The following is a 21335-nucleotide window of genomic DNA, read 5'->3' on the forward strand; positions in this document are numbered from 1 at the left end:
AGAACACCATTTGTCCATTTTTGCTTTTGTTTTCTATGCTTCTGGGGTCCTGTCCAAGCAATCTTTGTCTAGGCCAATGTTTACAGAATTTTCCCTGTTTTCCTCTAGTAGTCTGATGGCTTCAGGCCTTACATTTAGACTCATGATCCATTGTCAGTATATTTCTTTTTTTTTTAAAGATTTATTTTTATTTTTATTGGAAAGGAGGATATACAAAGAGGAAGATCTGTCCGATGATTCACTCCCCAGGTGGCCGCAACGGCTGGAGCTGAGCCAATCCGAAGCCAGGAGCCCCTTCTGAGTCTCCCACAGGGGTGCAGGGTCCCAAAGCCAAAGCAGCCACTGCTTTCCCAGGCCACAAGCAGGGAAATGGATGGGAAGGGGGGCTGTCGGGATTAGAACCGGTGCCCATATGGGATCCCAGAGCGTGCAAGGCAAGGACCTTAACCACTGCGCCACCGTGCCAGGCCCGTCAGTATATTTCTATATAGGTAGGGGTCTTGATTCATATTTCTGCATGTAGATATCCATTGTTTTGTTTTGTTGATTGTCAGTTCTTTCACCAAGGAGTAATTTTTAGCTCATTCGTCAGATATTCATTGGTTGTAGTGCGAGGCTATTTTGATTAGAACTGCTCTGTGGTGCAGTGAGCTAAGCTGCTGCTCTGGGTTACCTGTGATCCTGGTTCGAGTCCAGGTCTGTCAGTGCACCTGGGTAGCAGTGGATGCTGGTTCAAGAACTGCCCTGTAATGCATCTTGAAAAGTGGTATTGTGATACCACTGACTTTGTTGTTATTGTTTAAGATTGCTTGGCTATCCAAAGTCTCTGGTGGTTCTACATGAATCAGAAAATAACAAGTTTTGGTAAGGATGTGGAGAGAAGGGTACATACAATGCCGGTGGGGATGTAATCTGTTACAGACATGCCAGAAGACAATGTGGAGATTTCTCAGAAATCAGAAAACAAATCTATCATACGACCCAGCCATCCCACTCCTGAAATCAGCACATGAAAGATTTATCTATAACTCCACATTTATAAGAGCTCAACTCACAATAGGTCAGATATGAAACCAACTCAGATGTCCATGAGCTGGTGGTTGAATGAAAACATGTGGTGGATATGCATGATGGAAAATCACTGAGCCATAAAAAAAGAAGGAAATTTTGTCTTTTTGGCTATAATTATGCTTGTGGATTTGTCTCAAAAAAGCAACTGCTATGTTTTATCTGATCTCTAGTAATTAATATACAGCCCACAGTAACTACTGCCCTAGAAGAGGGGCCTAGGATTGCGATTCCCTGCATCTGTCAGCAATTACCTGTGACTGGGAGCTGAAACAACTGCCCCAGCATTTTTAAGGTAGGTGGCTCCCATTGGTGGATGGGAATTCCTCAAGGAAGACCTCGGCTGGCAAGCATTGAGTCCTTAGCAGTCAATGCTGTGAGTGTCACCAGTCCACAAACCAGGAGCTTTCATCACACGCATGCCTGCTGGGAGGTGGCACTGTCTTCATCAGAGTGGGAACATTCTTTAAAGGCCACTCACCTCCAATGACACACTATCATTCCAGGAGGCTAGCAGACAACAAGTTCCTTCAATTATGTACTACTGTGTACATGAAAATTCAGAGAAAGTGACATATTGAACTCCTAAGAATTTGTTATTTGGAATAAGGTTTTCAGAACACAGTAGTTTATTGTTGTTTCATTTTGGCTTTTTAATACAGTGTTTTGTTGTTGTTTGTTTTGACTTTTTATACAGTGGTCTTAAAGAGCGGTGGCTGGAAGGGGAACAAGACATGCGCCAGAGCACAGTCTCCAAGGTTGAAGGTGCAGAAACCCAGACAGGACAGGGAAAACTCAACACACCTTGCCTCATCCTCCCAGCTTCCCCAGGGCCAGCACTTACTAAAACAGCTGCTGTACCCTCAACTCTGGCAGGCCAAGACATACACCCAGGACAACCCCAGATGAGACGCAAGCAGAGGCCTTTGCAGGCTTAACTCTACTAACAAGGCTGAGAAGCAAAGGACACCGGGAATCACAGAGAGAAGCAGCAAATCATGTTTTTCTTCATACCATAAGCCACAAAACTGTGAAAGAATTCCCCATCTTAGACACGGAGGGGGGGGGAAGCGATTCAGAGTATATGGGGAGGGAATAAATATGACCCAGGATGCTCATCATCAAAACTAGTAATTCTGAACAATCACAAAATAAATGGGAAGTCAGAAAAGTCACTGAAGAAAAGATACAGAATCTATATAGAACACAGAGCTTCTTCTATACCACGGTTTGTTTCCTTTTAAAAGAAGCTCTGAGAAAATTCACAGCTGCTGAAGAAGAGGAAATCAACATCACTGTCAGTGCTGGAAGGTGCTGATCTCTGAACTCGGGGCTCCACTGTCAGATCTGTGTGTGAGCAGCAGGAGCCAGGCCGCATCTCACAGGGAAACAGGTGCAAAGAGTGGCGGCAAGGCTATAACCTTGCACATTCATGATTTATTTTGTGGAAGGCTGAATTCACCGGGGAAATATACATCTTTCATACTTTGCTGGTGGTAATGAACTTCTCTGGCTGAACTGGGTGTGAACAATGCAACCATGCGCCTGCCTTAGAAGGGGGCCTTTGTTTTAGGCCGACTTTCCAGCAGCAAGCAAGACAGAATGGGAGAAAGAGAGACACAGAATAAACTTCTCTTTAACTTTAGAAGGAAGCAAGCCCATGTTCCTGATTAGATTTTTAAGATTGACCTTCTTTAGCCACTGGAAATGACAAAGCTGTATATCCAGAACTGCCAAGAAAAGTGTCAGAAAAGAACTTTTTCCTATGCATTTACTTTAGTTTGGTATGTAGATGTGTTTGTCTTCAGTTTCAACTTGAATGAGAACGCGTTTCGTCTATATAAAGTTTGCTGCTTTTCATAACCCATCAAAACGTCTCTCCCATCATTTGAGCAGCAGAGACGGAGCACACTCATGCCCTGAAATGACAGTCACTTTTCTTTCCCATACCACGTGAACAAAGTTACTGCTAGGTTAACAAGAACAATGACAAGTACGATAGAAGTGAACATCAAAGAATATACACAATATCCCAAGAGCTTTACATATACTAAACCATTCTTTTAATTTAAAAATTTACTTACTGATTTGAAAGGCAGAAAGAAAGAGGGCAAGACACAAAGTTCAGCAGACATGACTGGGCCAGGCTGAAGCCAGCAGCCAGGAGCCCCATCCACAGGTCCCCTGGCAATGGGACATGCTCAGCTCCTAGGCCATCTCGGCTGCTTCACCACACACAGCAGCAGTGGGCAGGCTCTGAAACAGTCACAAACTGAAGCCTTTTTAGATGCTTGTGTCTCAAGCAAGGCTTGACTCAGCGCTCCGAACCACTGGCCACACTTTGTGCTCAGGATGCTCTTTGAGAAGGAATGTCGAATAGCTTTATGTCACTGTGGCTTGCTGAGCCACGAGGGCGGATCACAGTCTGAGGGTGCTGTTTGGTTCAGACTGGCATTTTTAAAAAAATTCACCAATACACTTGAAAGGTTGAGTTACAGGAAGACAGAGAGATTGCCCATCTGCTGACCTACTCTCCAAAAGCCCGCAAAGGCTGCAGCTAAGCCAGTGTGCAGCGAGCAGTCAGGTCTCCCACAGGGGTACATAGTCAGAAGAGCTCAGTCAATTTCACACTGCTTTCCAAGGCACAGATCTTGATCAGTAGTGGAATGCAGCCAGGACTGAATGTGGAGCACCCTTGCTGCAGGTGTCAGGGTTGGCTATGCCACAGCACCAATTCCAAGACTGGCATTTTCACTAGATTTTCCACAGATCCTATTACCTTTAAGGTGAGTGGGCCTATTCCCAACAAGTAAAAACCTTAATACAAGAAAAACTGACCTCTTCCAAATCAAAAAGGATACACCTGACTTCCAACTGCAACTCTTCCCTGAATTCCTAGCCTAGACCATCAGATTTTGAACTCACCAAGACTCCAGAGTTTCATGAGACTGTAACATCTCTTTCTTTTATGCTTCCTCTTTCTGTATTCCTCTCCTTCTTTTCCTCATAAAATCTTCTTCTTCTCCTTGTCTAAGCAACTGACCCACAAGACGCCAAGTTGAGGGAGGGAGGGAAAAGAGAGAAAGATATGGAAGATATGGAAGGGAAAGGGAGAAGAGGGGAGAGGATGGGGACAGAAGAGAAAAGCAAAGGGAAATGAGAGGGAGAGAGGAAGGAAAAAGAAAGGAAAGGAGGAGGAGAGAATGCCTAGGCAAATTAAATTCTATGGATCAACCAGCTTGTGCAGTAACTAAAGAAGGCTATACAGGTACTAATAGCTTCTTGAAAGTCCATTCTCCTCTCCCCATCACGGGCGTCAGGCCGGCTCAAAGATCATCAGCAGTAGTGTTCCAAAAAAAGAAAAAAAGATAGAAAGTACCCTTGTGACAATTCCATAACCAGAAAAATGAAACATAGAAGAAAAGTTACCGGATTGCATTTGGGACATGGTACCATACCTGCTCGGATATTAACTAGATGTATTGCTTTGTGCCATTTCTCTGTGCCACTTGGGTCTCATTTCCAGTTTCTGGAAAATAAGGGATAGGGCTAACAATAAAAGCTAATCTTGAGTGACGTCTGTCTCTAAGTGCTACGTCAAACTTCTTTTCCATCAGTTTTACAACAAGCTATCAAGGAGGTTCTGTTATTATGCTTACTTTATAATGGAAAAACTGATACTAAGACAAGCTAAAACAAAGTCCCCTCAACCTGAGTGACATGTGAGTTTATGTCCTGGACCTATAATAATCTTCAAAGGTGAAGAAGTTCTTGGGACATAGGTGATATTCCACTTGCTGCACAAAGCAATCTTCTAACGTACCAACCCAACTGAAAACTAAAAGTTTGGAATGATGTGAAGAACTGAAGCTAATCATACTTAACGTAAGCAAAAATAAAACGACAAACAGATACAGGAATACAATCATGATCAACCTTTTTGAAAATCTGAAACTTGTTTTGAAAGTTTTTTTTTAAAAAAAAATATGACAGATTTTTGGACTCTAAAAGCTTTGTGGAGTCCTAGTGAATTCCATGCTTGCAGAACTAGGTCACCTTGTAACATTCAAAATGTTGTTTTATTCTTAAGCCTTAAGAAATTATATTGACATTTGGGATAAAAGTTTGGCAAAGATAAAAAATTGGTGTTTAAACGATCTGGGGAAAATAGATTCTTAGCCAACACCAAGCAAGACTTCCACCTACCATTGAGCTGGTTATTAGTCTCATAGAGTCAGGTGACTGAAGGTGTTTAAATGGTTTTGCAATCTCTGCATCCCTCTATTGCAACATATAGAAAGGGAACATTCAGACTACAGGAAAGGAGTCAGGAGCAGTGAAGATTCTGGAGAATTCGAACATTCTCTAACCTGCACAGCAAAGCGAGTTTCCTCTAGTGAGATCTGTGATGCTCCTCAACATTAACCCAGACATTTGTTCACAAACACTTGTGAGGCTGATGCTTGGTGCAATGGGTTAAGTCAGTACTGTAGACCCTGGCATCCCACAACAACATGGACCCCAGCTCTCACTGTCCCACTTATGCTCGAAAAACCAGTGGAAGGCAATCCAAGTGCTTGGAGCCTTGCCATCCACTTGGGAGACCCAACCAGACACAGTTCCAGATGCGACTATTTGAGTGGTAAAACACCTGACAGAAGATATCTGTCAATATTTACATCTATCTGTAACTAAATAAACATGGTTAAAAAAATAAAAAAGGAATGAAGCTACTAAAGATATACAAACTAATATTTCAGAAAAAGAGCCGTAACACATTTCAGGATGATGACTGGAGTGGCCACTGAGCAGGCCTCCCAGGCTCATTACTGCCCCGATGGTTTGGAGCATGCATCAGGTTCATGGCTACGATGCCGGTTCCTATCTGCATAATTACTCCTAAACAGTACCAAACTTCATAAACACTAAGGGAGCCTCATGTGCGTATGCTAAGCCAGTGAGTAGCTATCTGTTGGTTTTCGCTTCCATGCTCCACACCACAGCACTGATCTCTGTCTGAATGCACATCTGCCCATTGCTTTGGCTTTGCTCCACTTCTCCCATTTCTTTAAACTCTCTTGCTGACCTTACGCGGTTTCACAAACATGGCATGGTTTTTGATTGCTCTCTGCTTTCAGGAGAATCTCCTTAAGTTATTCCCACTACCTACCCCCACTTGTGCAGGTGCAAGTGCCACCCTTCTCACTCCGCAGCTAACACACGGGGCAAACTCCTTTCCATCAACATCGGCCAAATCCTCCTGTTTTGGAAATCTGCTCTGACCGTGATTTATCTGGTCCCATTTTAGCATCATTGCCATATTTTTGCGCATAATTCTATTAATGTGAATATCCCAGTTTACCACAGTGTTTTTCATACACGTGTGATTACTTGAACAATTGTGCTCTACTTCAACTTTGCTCTGCTATCACAGGAAACAAGCAAGCAACATTTGTTGCTCGGAAGAGCCCACATCAGGTTTTAAGTCAGTAAGTCAACAAGAACATGTTTCCATTCCTAGCCTGGGAAAATCAAGCCAATAAGGAATAGTAAAACGCCGAGCATGAGAAGGGACTCAGAACACCTGGTTCCTAATTCCTGCTATCTTGGGGGATCTTCACTTGACCTTAGCATTCTCCCTTATGGCTACTTTTGTTTTATCTTGTATTAACTACTATTAAGAAAAGAGCAGGCCAACTACTTAAGGTTACTGAAATGCTTAACCAGATTCATGCTAAATTGGTTAAGGATCCACGGACGTTTCCACACAATGGCAAATATATGAACGAAAAATAAGCGTTGAATTGCCTGGATGCTATAATTTACAGTGGCTGACAATTCTAATGAGAGAATGATCATGTGTGAAATATGTATGTAAAATACTTTGCTGTGCATGCTGCATAGAGTTTGGCTTTGTGACACTGTTACGTGCACTATTTCAGTTTGACGATCACCATAGTCTTCAATTATTTTCTTCTTAGAGATGAAGCATCCGAGGTTCCAAGATGTGCAGCAGCTTACTCAGATAATAATAACTAGAATGAAAATGTCAACTTTCTGAAAGAATGATTATCAACTATAATTAAGGTATTAAAGCAAAGAATCAGATAGTTCACTTCTGATGAGAAACAAGAAATAGACTATTGAGAATTACAGTCCTCATAATATCCTCATCAGGATATTATTTCTGCACTTTTTAAATAAGGAAATGAAGGGAAGAATGAATAGAAAGAAATAAACAGAATATTTAAAATAATTAGATAAAATATAATCAACTACATATTAGAGACAAGCCTTATATTTTAAGACTTATCAAAAAGGATTTTTCCCAAAATCCACTTTTAGGTAGCATGTTCAAAGCTCAAATGTCAAAAATTTTATTTCGTACTCATACATAAGTTGTGCATGCGAAGATTCTTTTGAATTATTATTCAGTCCATTGGCAATCTCTCCTCTTCCAGGTTGCCAAGTTCATTTATTTTTGGATCTCACAATCTGCTCATATTTTTCCAATTCATCCTTTTATTAAATAAGAAAAACTATCAATTAAATCTATTTTGGAAATGAGCAGCTATTCCCAAAAAAGCATCTGTAAGGCTCCGTGATGACGCTCACAAGCGTTTTATGTCCTGCTGTTCACCCAAAGTGCTGCATCAACTTCGTCATTTAAACATAAGATTATGTAGCTTTTTTTTAACATTTTAAAACACATATTTTTCTAACTCAAACACACTTCTGATTAGTTCTGGAGAAGAAAATATCACCTTCTGGAGAAAAAAGTCAACTGTCAACTAAAGAAAATCCTGAACGACCATGCTATGAGTCATTCTCTCCAATCTTCCCCCAAGTTTCCATTCTCCTTCCCTGGTTTCTGTTATGAATTCACTCCTGTAAGTGTTCTTGGAGATCAGTTCAGAGACCCAGGGCATGTAAAGTATGCGCACACTTCAAAACAGTTCATAAATTGCAATGCCTTGAAAACATCTGGCCCTTTGGCTTAAAAACAACAATTTACATAGATTCTCTGATTTCATTTGATACTCTGAACAACACTGGAACTTAGCATTTGTTGCTCTGATTTTATGGACAAGATTACAGACTCGGAGAAGGTAAATGAGTCCCAGAGACTGGGAATACGCAGTGAGAGAGGAATACTGTTGGAGAAATGTCAACTACGGCAGCACGTGTTCCTAGGAGGAGGCACTTGTCACGCTCTGAGCCTAGAGACAGGAAATGACGGAGTGGACGTGGGAACTTGAGGCAATGCTGCCTTCAGTGTTTCCCAAAAGGCAGGCTGCTGAGCAACAATGACACGGGCTTGGCTCCAGAGCTCAGGGGGGACAGGAAAGATACTGAAGGTCTCCTATTGGAAACCAGCATTAGTGCGTTCTCATTTTCTGTTGTTGAAAGAAATACCTAAGTTGGAAGCCTTATATGGGAAAGAAATTGGTTTGGCCTACAGGATCGGAGGCTGAAAGTGTGCAGGCATTTGTCCTGCTCCTACCCACTCTTCATCAACACAGCTTCTCACCTACTCCTCCAAAGTCTTCCCACTTCACTCCAGGTCCAGACTCATTCCTTTGCTTTCAGATATTGTTACGCCAACTACCCTAGTTCTTGCTCTGGCAGCAAAATTGTTCTTAGGGTTCCCTGAAGAAACAGAACTACTGCACGTGTGAGTGTGCATACACGCTCACACGCACATACACACACTATATATATATCTTATTGGCACATACAATCATAGAAGGTAAAAAGTACCATGTTGGTTACATGAAATCTGAAGAATCAGAAAATGTGGTGTCCTTGTTGGGTTTGAGAACCCAAAAGGAGGCAGAGTCAGAACCTGGGAGATGAACAGAGAAGCGCCTAGTCTAACACCAAAGGAAAGCCCAACACCCCGGAAAGCTCTCTCTCCCATTTTCTCTCTCTCTCCCTCTCTTTCTCTGGATGTGTTGTGTATGTGTGTCTCTCTGTGTAACTCTGCCTTTCAAATAAAGAAATAAATATTTATTTAAAAATTACCTTTTGCAATCTGAAGCAGTTGATCTCAACGAGCTATATCTTTCTTTGTCTCCTTGATCCAGAATATATCATTTTACCATGGAGAAAATTATTGATTGTGTGTAATACAAAAGTTGGGCTCTGCAACTTCTGAGAAAGAGTGATTGAAATATAGAGTTTTGATATAAGTCTAGTGAACACCCAATCAATAGTATAGCAGATGTTATATTTTACATTTTTTTCAAAAGAAAAATACTGTACAGTGGCGGACACAGAGCAGAAAAAAACAAATGTGTCATCAGAAAGGTTAATATGAATTCTTCCCCAAAAGGAGGGATGTGGGGAGAATCCGAGTTAGGTACATCCTGGTCAATGCTCCCTATCACTTCCGAGTCTCAGAGGAAGTTTCTTTTGAGTTGAGAAATCAATTGCAAATTTTCTTCATCAGAAATTCGTGCCTTTGATTGTCTCTGTCATTCACAAGCCTTCCGACAGTGTTAAATAACAGTCATGGTTGGCTCCATCTTTCGCTCCCACAGAACAACAGGTGGCTCGGGAGTCAGAATGGCATGTTCCTCTTGCAGTGGAGAAGCTTCTGAGTGCAGCAGGATGTTCTGTTATTGGACGGTAGTGATAGTAACACATCCAGGAACATTAGCAAGAAGCAGTGCTGGAGAGCCGCCAGTTGGCACCAGCTGCTGCCATTGCCAATATGAGATTAGCAAGCTCTTATTTCCTCCCGCACTGGAAGTGGCAATATCTTCATAATCATAATTATATTACATCACATACAATTACATTTTATTCAATGTTTACATGCACTAAGCGTGAACATTTACAAAATACTTTCATTTTTAGTTAACATTCAAACTGTGCTTTGCAACACCAATGATTTGATTTTTTGCTATGTTAACCATGTGGTAAACCACATGTAGAACTGGGAACTTTTTTCAGAAACATATGGTCTTGCTAAAAATGTAATGCAAACCTACACTGGAATTCCACACTGAGTAACTGAGACTCCTTAAAATCTCATGAAAGGTCTTATTCTCCAGAGATCTAATGCCTTTCTTACTTGATATGCTTTTGGATTTTTTACAGAAAGTCCCAGAGATTTAATATTTGAATGTGGTCTTTTCTGTTTTATATATATTTTTTAAAGGATGAATTTTCAGTTACTATACAATTTATCAAATATTCCCATCTTCCTCCAAAGTAAATCCACTCTTTGTTTAATTTTCTTAAATGTTCACGTGGGAAAAGATATTTCATTTGGTCTAGCTTTATAGTGGCCAATTTAACCTATGCTTAATAATGGTAAAGTTATGAATAACAACCATGAATGAAAAAGGCAGAGGCTCAATCTGTGCCCTGAACCCCGAGGATTTGTCCACCTTCAAGATTTTCTGCAGGTGCGTGTGTCCTGTCTCTCCTACATCACTGATTTCTTCCTTTTTTACCAAATGGCTCCTCTTCATGCCTCATCATGCTTGCAGCTTCCATCTAAGGGCTTCTGTCCACCTTGTCATTCTACCCTCACTTTGCTTTATTTGAAACTTTGAGGAATGGACATGACACAATGGAACAAGGCTGATGAGAATAACTAAAGGGGCAGGTTATAACTAGGCATTTCCTGTGCGTGTGTGTGGTTTTTTTTAATACCCTGCAAGGTATAATTATATTTGCCATTTGTTGACCATGTATGTTCCATGACTAGGTGATAGAAATAATCGTGCATTTTCCCAACGGCCATTTGGCTTAGGTGTTTTAACGGAGGTCTCCACAGGCTCCTTTGTGCGCACATAGATAGGGTGGACTATCAGGAGCTTGCTGTGCTTTCAGTACCAAAGCAACGATTCGAGCATGCCTGTTCCCAGCAGGCTCCACGGAACAGCTTGTTTACTGCTGTCCCATAAAGCCAAAGTCTGACTAAGGCCTGTCCTTGGCTGATCACACTGGGCAGATGCTAACGACACACAGAGTCCCTGAGCTCTTCTTTAAAGCATTCTCCTGTCGCCACAAGATGAAAGGTAGGTTGAGGGGCCTCTGCTCTCATTCATGTCCACAGATGTGAAATGCACCTTATGCTCTTAAGGTAAATCTGTCCTCCTATTTCATTTAATTTGAGGGGCTATGAAAAGACGGTAGCTTCGTCGATGATGAAAGAATTCTTGCAGAGGAAGGAGAGCTGTCCACTGGGAAAGCCATCTGAACACTGTCTTATTTGAATTCACTCCTGTCTCCTTAGTAACAAACAACTAATATTGGAGTGTTCTTGCTATTTGCTCAAGCTCAACCAAGCATTTCACTGGACAGTAATATGGTATAATGAGGCAGTTTGTTACAGTTTTAATTGAGCTGCAATTCCTGCACCATTGTAAATTGGTGTTTGTTTCTTTAACTTTTGGTTAACACACCCTCCCAGTGAGCATCTCTTGCATCCAGGACCCGGATGCATGCGAAGACTCCACTCCATTTTGACACTGTCACTTGCTAGGAGAGAGGCTAAGGGGAAAGGAAAGGCCATGTTTGCTGCTGCTGCTGCTCTCCATCTCTCTCTCCTTCCTATCTTCAGGGGTATTTCTCCAGTCGGGGCAGTGGCCCACACACTGGTACATGACTGCATCTTTATTCCCTCACTGCTAAGTAAATTCTGCTCTTATTTGTTCTACACCTAGAATTTTTAATCTTTGTAGAAGATAAGAATCTGGATTAGGGCCCGGCGGTGTGGCCTAGCAGCTAAAGTCCTCGCCTTGAATGTGCCAGGATCCCATATGGGCGCCGGTTCTAATCCCAGCAGCTCCACTTCCCATCCAGCTCCCTGCTTGTGGCCTGGGAAAGCAGTTGAGGACGGACCAAAGCCTTGGGACCCTGCACCCACATGGGAGACCCGGAAGAAGTTCCTGGATCCTGGCTTCAGATCGGCATAGCATCGGCCGTTGAGCTCACTTGGGGAGTGGATCATCGGACAGAAGATCTTCCTCTCTATATATCTGACTTTCCAATAAATAAATAAATCTTAAAAAAAAAGAATCTGGATTAGAAATTAATATGCCAATATGCACATCAGCAGAATCTAATGCTGGGAGATACTGTGATTGGTCTCCTTCTGTAAAAGAAACTGGAGCACAGCTAGGTTAGTTCAGTGGGGCTGGCCTGCTGGTTCAACAGCCTAACCTACCTGCATGTGGCAGCATCCCAAGTGGGCACTAGTTCAAGTCCTGGCTGCTCGATTTCTAACTCAGCTACCTGCTAATAGCCTGGAAAAGCAGCGCAGGATGGCCCAACTCCTTGAGCACCTATACCAATACGAAGACCCAAGAGCACCTCCTGGCTCCTATCTTTTTTTTAAAGATTTATTTATTTTTATTGAAAAGGTGATATACAGAGAGAAAGAGAAACAAAGAGGAAGATCTTCCATCCGATGGTTTGCTTCCCAAGTGGCCGCAATGGCTGGAGCTGAGCCAATCTGAAGCTAGGATCCAGAAGCTTCCTCCAGGTCTTCCATGTGGCTGCAGGGTCCCAAGACTTTGGGCCGTCCTCAACTGCTTTCCCAGGCAACAGGCAGGCAGCTGGATGGGAAGCAGGGACTGCCAGGATTAGAACCAGCATCCATACGGGATTTTGGTGCCTTCAAGGCAAGGACTTTAACTGCTACGCTACTGCACCAGGCCCTGGAAGATCTTTCTTTCTCTGTCCCTTCCCTCTGTAATTTAAAACATACATACATACATAAAGGATTCACTCCACAGCACAGAGAAAGTAGAAGCAGAATGTGAGCCAGGCCTGCAAGCCCGGCCGGAAGCTCTGGGCTTTTCCCAGGGGCTGTGACTTTGTCACTACGTACCCACCACTAGCACAAGGGCCTGACATTAAATGCTTGGCTTGATTTGATCCATCTTGAGCAAGATACTTACTAGGTCTGGTGTTACAAAACTGTCGAAGACAAGATGTCACATTTTGTTTGTCAAGGCCCTTTAAAATTATACTTGGGATCATTTTTGAGTTATCAGAGTCCAAAGTTCCAGTGTAAACTAAAAAACCCTACAGATCTGGTGTAGTCAGCAAGCCGTCTTACTCAGGACTTCACTGCGACAGCCCCACACAAGGCGGCAAGCCGGAGAAGCGGGGCACATTTTGCTGAAGGATTTGTACAAGGTGGGAAGCAGGGAAAGGAAACGGATAAATTTACTTTTGCCTCAGAGGTTAATGGGAAATATCCGTGCTTTGCTGAGCACGATTCGCTGCTTAAAAAATGTAGTCAAGCTGCTTAACAAGGTCACTCGGCTCGGGGAGATTTCCGATCTTCACTCAATCAAATCCTTTCCTCCACGTGGCCGGCCGGTCAGACCCTGCACGGGGAGTCAACCAAATCCAAGTGCCTGGATTGCACTTTTAGGATTTAGTTCCTTGTCACCGTCACTCCTGGGGGTGTGACACATTCTAATTGCGTGTGCTCAGTAGTGCCCTGTGCATTCTCTGCTGTGTAAGCCCCAGAAGATACCTATTTATCTGATCCAGATCCTGGCTACTGGCCAAAGAAAGGCTTCCACACCAGCAGAAGGAGACCACCTTGAAAAATCAGCAAGCCTCTGCCATGAGCTCTCAGTCATCCCCGCATCCAGTGCTTGATGAGTAGCAAAGAAACAAAACACAAGTAAGCATAAAGGTAGGGTCAAGAATAAAGACCACTATTTTGTTGGTGTACTTGCCAGTATGGAACACCAGTACAGTGGACAAATCTCAAGCTTCTTACAACAGTATTTCCAGGTGAGGCACTTGGCAGCTCACGGAGGCGTTTGTCTTGAGGTCAGTCTTGGTGGTGTGTATCTGAACCTGGTGTCCTTACACCCTGTCACAGCGTGCTGTGACACCACCCCTGCCTGCTTCGGGTTCTAATCGTGAACTGCACACTACTGTACTCCAGGGTAGCTTCCGGCAACTCTGATGGAGACACAAATATAGCACCTGTCACCGTCGCCATGTTGGCTGGAGTGATGGCTTTAATGATGGCATTTCCCCAAAAGGACTGAGACCACTCCCAAAGCCTTGACACTGCTTCCCCACACCAACTGTTCTCACCGAATCTTCTGACAAAAAATACCATCTTTACCCGCCACACTTTATCCACACCAGTTGCTTCTGCCTTCAGTGCCCAGAAAGTCTCAATCATCTAAAGACTGCAGCAAAACGTGGTGTTTTCCTGGATGCAGGATGTTTTCCGTTTTTTTCTTCCATACTTTGTCCATGCCAATACTGTCTCTGGAATACTTGCCTTCCTTGGCTGGAGGTGCGGATTTTCCATCTCAGAAACGTCCTTCTCAGAGTTTGCTTTAGAAGCATACGTGAAGTGCAGAAAGACAGAGAGTGCACGAGAGATTGCCTGTCTGCTGGCTCACTGCACACATGCTCACACCAACCAGAGCTGGGCCTCCTCCAGTGTTGGCAGGGACCTCATGGCCCGAGTCAGAATCTGCTGCCTCCAGGTTTGCCTAGTAGCAGGAAGCTGGATTAGAAGTGGGGGACTGTGCCCGGCAGCGTGGCCTAGCAGCTAAAGTCCTCGCCTTGAACACACCGGGATCCCATATGGCCAGTTTCTAATCCCAGCAGCCCCGCATCCCATCCTGCTCCCTGTCTCTGGCCTGGGAAGGCAGTCTAGAATGGCCCAAAGCCTTGGGAACCTGCACAAACATGGGAGACTGGAAGAAGCTCCTGGCTTCTGGCTTCAGATCAGCACAGCCCCAGCTGTTACAGCCACTTGGGGAGTAAATCAACAGACGGAAAACCTTCCTCTCTGTCTCTCCCCATCTCTGTATATCTGACTTTCTAATAAAAATAAATAAATATTTCTTTTAAAAAGTATATACATAAGAGATCGTGAAATGACTATTTTGTGTATAAAGAAGCAAACAACACACGTGTGCACAACTAAATGATGAGCTGCTAGAAGATACCGCCATTTCTGGCAGATGATTCAACTAGATGAGGTTGCGCGGGATGAAGTTTCTTGAGTGTATCTGTGTTTCCAATAAAAATAAATAAATCTTTTTTTGAAGCCAATAATATCATCTAATATTAACTACCTCCAAGGGACTCAACATCCCCCAATACCTCAGACCAATTAATTTAGGTATAACGTTTCCAACACGTTAACTTTGGAGGGAAACATTCAAGGTATTACAGTCACTGACTCAGTTTCCATTTCAAAGTCACATTATTACTATAAACTCAGCACCTTGCTCAAGAATTTCAGACCTTTGGATTCGATTCTGAGACCCTCACATCTCCCTCACCAGCCAAGTTAATCATTTTCTCACCTCATCGGTGCATGTTTCTAACTGTCGTGTTAGAATGTGTGTGTGTGTGTAAGAATACATGTAAGATACACAAGAAAAGTGTCAAGTCTATCAGCTTAAGTTCTGGACAGTTCACACTTACACAGCTGTGAGAGCTACAAGATGCTAGTGGGCGAGGAGCACGCAGCATCCGCCTGCATGTCCTCCGTATCTGGCAAGGCGCCTAGGTAATGACTGGGATCAATGAATATTTTCTTTTACAAACAAGTGAAGAATAGAATCCAATTGTTTAAAAGTGGTAACAGTGCTTGCTCCGGCAGCACATATACTAAAAATTGGAACGATAAAAGTGATAACAAACAAGATCTAGAAATATTCAGTTGCTCATTATCTGAAAATGTGATGATCTGAACCCAGAACGCATGGTGCCAAATTCTGTGCCTGCTTCATTGAAGAACAAATTCTCTGGAAAACAATGAGTCAGTATCCAGTATCGAGTCCGGTAGTCACATGAAGTTGTATCTTCAGTCACAAGAATGAAAGCATTCAGTACTTCCTATATCAGTCCACTGAGACCCGGGACGCAGAGGAACTGCAGAGACAGAAATGTTGCTTGGACTAAACTGCTTTCTCCCCACGAGGCTGCTTTCCACTGAAATCATAACTCACGGGCTGTGCTCTCTTGACGTAGGCTTCATAGAATGTCAAACATTTTTTTTTATCTTAGGCTGCATAATGCAACCAATTTCTAAAATGGCATTGGGTATAATGATCTTTTCCATAAGGCTAACTCCACAGAGAGGGGGTTCCTGTCATAGCACTTTGATGAAAGCTAATTATGTGCCCCCCCCATTCTAAATCCTTCTTCCATCACGCCACAGAATGACTATCGGGGGACTGCCAGCTGGACCACGCGCCTTCACTCAGACACTGTCTGTCAAGAACTTTATTTACCACCAAGACGGAGTGTATCATTCCTCCTGCCTTAGGGCTTCTATGTATAATTTTGACAGCCTTCACTTTATCAAAGAAATTGTGTCCATTTAAAAACAGGATCCTTCCTTACTCTGGGGGAATATCAAATTTTAGATACAGAAGGATTCCTTTAGTGACAAATTTAAAAGAAAACTGAAAGCCAAATTAAAGAAGATTTATGCTTTTGAAAGGCCATTGGGGTTATGATCACTCCAGCATTCCTGCAGCACGATTTCCTTAAAGAGAACTTTCTTGAAGACACCACTGTTGTTTTAAGACACTGACTCCTGTACATGTCACATACACATCAGGATATACGGGAGATGCTAACAAAACTGCACAGAAAATAGAATTCAAAGTTCATTTTGTTGCAAAGTAATTTGGAGCCCTTACAAAACATTTTCAAAGGGATTGTGGGAAATCTGTAATGTAAAAAAAATACTACATGGATTTCAGAATATTTGGCACCAAAATAACTAAGCTTTTAAGTCCATTTGCATGCCCTTCAGAAGTTCTTGTGTGTGTGTGTGTGTGTGTGTGTGTGTGTGTGTGTGTGTGTGTGATAAACTCTAAGGGAGGGCCTTAAGATCCCAACCTGCACAACTAGAACGTTTTCAAATTAATTAATTCAGTTCAGATACAGAAAGAGAAGGGGGGGACAGACTGAACACCTAGTCCACTCCCCAAATGCCCTCGATGTCCAGAACCAGGCAGAGCCAGAACCAGGAGTCATGAACTAAATTCACTTCTTTCAGATGGGTGAGGAAAATACAACTACACAAACCCCAGCCTCTCCACCAACCCTCCCCCGCAGTCTACGCCGGGCTCCATGTCTGGAGTCAGGGTCTAGAGCCAGACATGGAGCCCAGTCATGCCACCGTGGGATGCACACATCTTCACCACCAGGCAAATGTCCCTCTGCGGGCAAGGCTGTCTGCTAGAGTGGACAGATGGCAAAGAAGCAGAGAGTGTGGCAGCTCATGAAAGGACAGAGCGGCACTGCCAGCATAATGGGCCCCTTCCAAACGGTGGCAGAAATGCTCTCAAAGAACAAACTTCGCTGTGTCAGAGTCTGTGTGACTTTCTTTGAAATAACGCAAAAGTTGTAAATTCTGACGCACGTTAGAAATATCTGTGGAACTATTTTAAAAATTGATTATTCTCCTAGTCCAATTAAATCAAAGTGCCACTGGGATGAGGACTGGTTGTGTGTACCTTTAAAAGCTCCTAGAATCATTTAAAGTCATCCATACGGCAGTTCTAACCTGCAGCTACTTTAGTGGGATGCCACAGTCCCCAGAAATATACTCAAAACATCATACCATGACCTTCCACTGTCAACGTTATCAAAATGGCTATAAATTGGGCTTGTTTGCTTCAGTACCTTCCCTGCTCACCCCAGCACACTCTCTCCCCAAGGCATGGTTTCTAAAACAAGTACAAAATGGCAATTTAACTGAAAGTAGGACCAGGGTGAACAGAAGGTCCCTACGCTATGCCCAGGACATCTTCTCACTAGGGATGCCTCAACACACATGCAGGAGCAGAGGGAGATAAATGACAGAGCAGGAACTTGCATCTCAGCTGCTCTTAACTCCTTCAAGTTTAACACTGAACACTGACGCTCAGGCTTCTCCTTTGCAGATCCCATAGATGGCTGGCTGTACCAGAACTTCACTCTTTCTTAACTCATTGCATCTTGCCTTAGACTTTTTAACTCGAGGTAAAATCAAAGACATACTCCGCACCAGCTACACAGAGATATATTTTCTTTGCCCAATCCAGACTCTTTTTCTTTGTTCTCAGCTTGCACACCTGCTCTGTGGTGCTCCGTGGTGCTCCATGGTGCTCTGTGAGGTCAGTGTGCAGCTCTCAGGCGAAGCACTTGTGTTTCTTCCTGTTTCAGATTCACTACTTGTGCTGACTTGAGCAGACAGCTAGCAGATGCGCTACAACCTCTATTTGTTCCCGCTGCTTCTTTCCTTCCCTGCTGGGCCATCTTGTACATTGGCAGTTCTGAGTAATGACAGAGGCCTGCATAAGGTCGGCAGGTGTGCGGAGTAAGGAACACGCCAGCACCTTACCTCCAATGAAGTCTCTACTGGCCCCTAAAAAGGAGCGTGAGCACAGAACACCTTCTCAGCTCTTCCTAGCAAGCACTGAAATCTTAGCTTCTCTATACTATGACCGCTGAATCTAACTTAATTTAATTTCACATTAAATCAATCCTTTGGTTTTCATGGTTTGTAAAACACGTGTGCTATTTAAAAGGCTGAAGAACAAACTTGCATATCTATTGTCCTCATTTGGGTAGGTTAAATCACTCAATGAAAACCATAATCTTCCATGACAGAAACAGCCATTGATGGGCAGCTGCAGGACTAGCATTTCCAGGTTGGCTTGGAATATGGCCACCAAAGTTAAAACCCAGAGCTGAGTTCCCCAATTAATTAATCAATCACTGGGAAAAAACTGTCTTATATAGCAATTGTGTTTATAAAGTTGAGTTTACCTCACCAACTGGACAGCTATTTAAGTTTAATAGAATATATGATGTATCTTTATTTTGCTGCAGATCATGTGTTGCATCCAAGATACATTATATGGATTTTCATTTTATTTTACAGGATTTACTTCCTTTGTGTCAGATACCTGTAACTGATGGTTAGCCTTAAAAAATTCAAATGGATCATGGTCTTTGGTTGGGGAGTATAATAACTCAAACTCCTTTTCAGCGGCTATTGGTTCTGAAGTCTTGCTTATTCTGTTTGTTCTACTTTCCATTACCATTATAGCTGTATTTGTGGTATTAAATTCAATAATAAATTGTCTTGAACAGTTCTGAAAAGCTCAATTAATTTTTATGTAGTTGAGTTATTATAATAGCTTTTTAAGGTAATACAGATTAAAAGGCAAGATTCAGAATTCTCAACCTATTATTAAAAAGAGCTGTAATATATTATTACATTCATAAAATTATTAGGGACTCTTAATCCGGTGATTATACACCTGGTAGACAGTGAGCTACACAGACTTCTCAGGAAACCTTGTGATTTGTCACTTACCAGGAACTGGAACTTTTTAGAGATGAGATGGGACGTGATCTCATGAGTCTGTGCTGCTGTTGCCAGAACAGTGCTCACTTGCAAAGTCTGTATGAAGAACACCGAGCAGGACGTCCCAGGGAATGACAGCCCTACTGTACAGTTCACACTGCTTCCTCATCTTATAACCCTGAAGTGTTGGGCCATTTAGGATAAAGGAAGAAGATCATTTGAACAGAGAAGTTCCACATGTGTCTTGTGCCTTTCGCCTTGACTCAGAGCATCTCACTGACATTGTGACATTTTTAAATCGGAGTCTCATATCATTATGGTCTTCTTATCCTTAGCAACCCATCATCTAACACTAACATGTCACCAGGAAGAACTAGGCATGGATTTGGTTTACAATAAAGAGAGACTCCTGAGCTTCCTATTAAAATTTGTGTTCCTCAAGAACATTTCTACATCACTGAACCTGCCACATGGAATGCCATCTCTTACTGAGCATGGAGCTCTGCACAAAACAGGGACCCAAGACGGCCATCTCCAGATTCCAGAAGTAACTGAGGACAATGATCTGGGTCGATAGTGGAGACGCATGTCAGCCTTTCTGGGATCAGACCCAGCGTATTCCAGAACAAACACAAACAGCAATGGTGTACGAATGCTATCCTCCAGGCATTGCAACAAGCAGTGACTTGTTGAAAACCGACATGGCAGACAGAGGTGTTTCTCATAGGGAATAGCTGCTGTCTGCTCTCCCTTCTGGCGACAGCTTTTTTCTTGGGAGGTTGAATTTTCTTTCACTCCAGCTAATTATTTAATTTCATCTTCTTGGTCACAGGAGAAATAGCATTAACACAAGCTAGGGGACTTAACAGTCTGCCCAGTACGTCAGTTACAATCCTGAAAAGAGAACACCATTTTTCTAAGTGCTGAAATAGAGAAAATTAGATTATAGAATCTGTTTGAATCCATGATTCCAGGCTTCTTAAGTGCTCAAGGAGATTCATAGTAAAACAAACATTCCGAGAACAATGGGTATGGTGCTGGATAGTGCTGGAGGGAGTGACGGATACGGCTAGGGCAACGGAAATGTCTTTTACATCCTCTCTTATTTTAACAACCACAAGTCAAATAATTTTCCATTTTAGTCTATACGATCTAAATTATACCATTCTGAAATATGCTTCCATACACAGTTTCATGAACAAACACATATCCACATCCTGTATACATACAAGGGTAATTTGAAAGCTTCGTGGAAGACGGAATGAAAAGATCAAGCTATTTTGGTGCAAAATGTATTGGAAAACCTGCATGGCTTTTCACAAACTCCATGTTCTGAGAGACATAGTGAATGAATGAACACACCAAACTACCTTCATCCATCCACCTGTTGATGCTTTCATCCCCAACTGTGAGTATCATTGCAATGAACACGGGAAGTCAGACATTCCAACGTAGTGATTTTGGTTCCGTTGGATCTATACCCAGAGGCCAGAATACGGGAGGAAGTGCCATTGCTGAGTCATATGAAAGTTTACTTCTAGGATTTTGAAGTAATAGCCATAATATTTCCCATCACAGGTATTCTAACTCATATTCTTAAGTGTCCAGATTTAAACACAAGAGACAGGAACTCAGTTCTCAGGCCCTGGATTCATGTTAGCCTAACCCTGGCTACAGCGGGACAGTGAAAGACATCATCTCTCTTTTTCTTGCAAACAAATAAATACATATTTTTTAAAATCAGAAAGCAAAAGTGATTTAGTTGTTTTATTTATCACAATGAGGTACTGGAAAGATTTGTGAAAGGGTTAAGAGGTATGTTTACTTGAATTTACCAAGCTTGTCATTGATATTATTAGCCATGATACATTTTAAAATATCGAGAAAAAGAGCCACTATCTCCCAAGCTAGTACACTAAAACCAAAAGGTTTCATT

Source organism: Ochotona curzoniae, unplaced genomic scaffold, assembly GCF_017591425.1.
Source record: "Ochotona curzoniae isolate NIBS_2020 unplaced genomic scaffold, NIBS_Ocur_1.0 contig_21, whole genome shotgun sequence".
NCBI classification, from domain to species: domain Eukaryota; kingdom Metazoa; phylum Chordata; class Mammalia; order Lagomorpha; family Ochotonidae; genus Ochotona; species Ochotona curzoniae.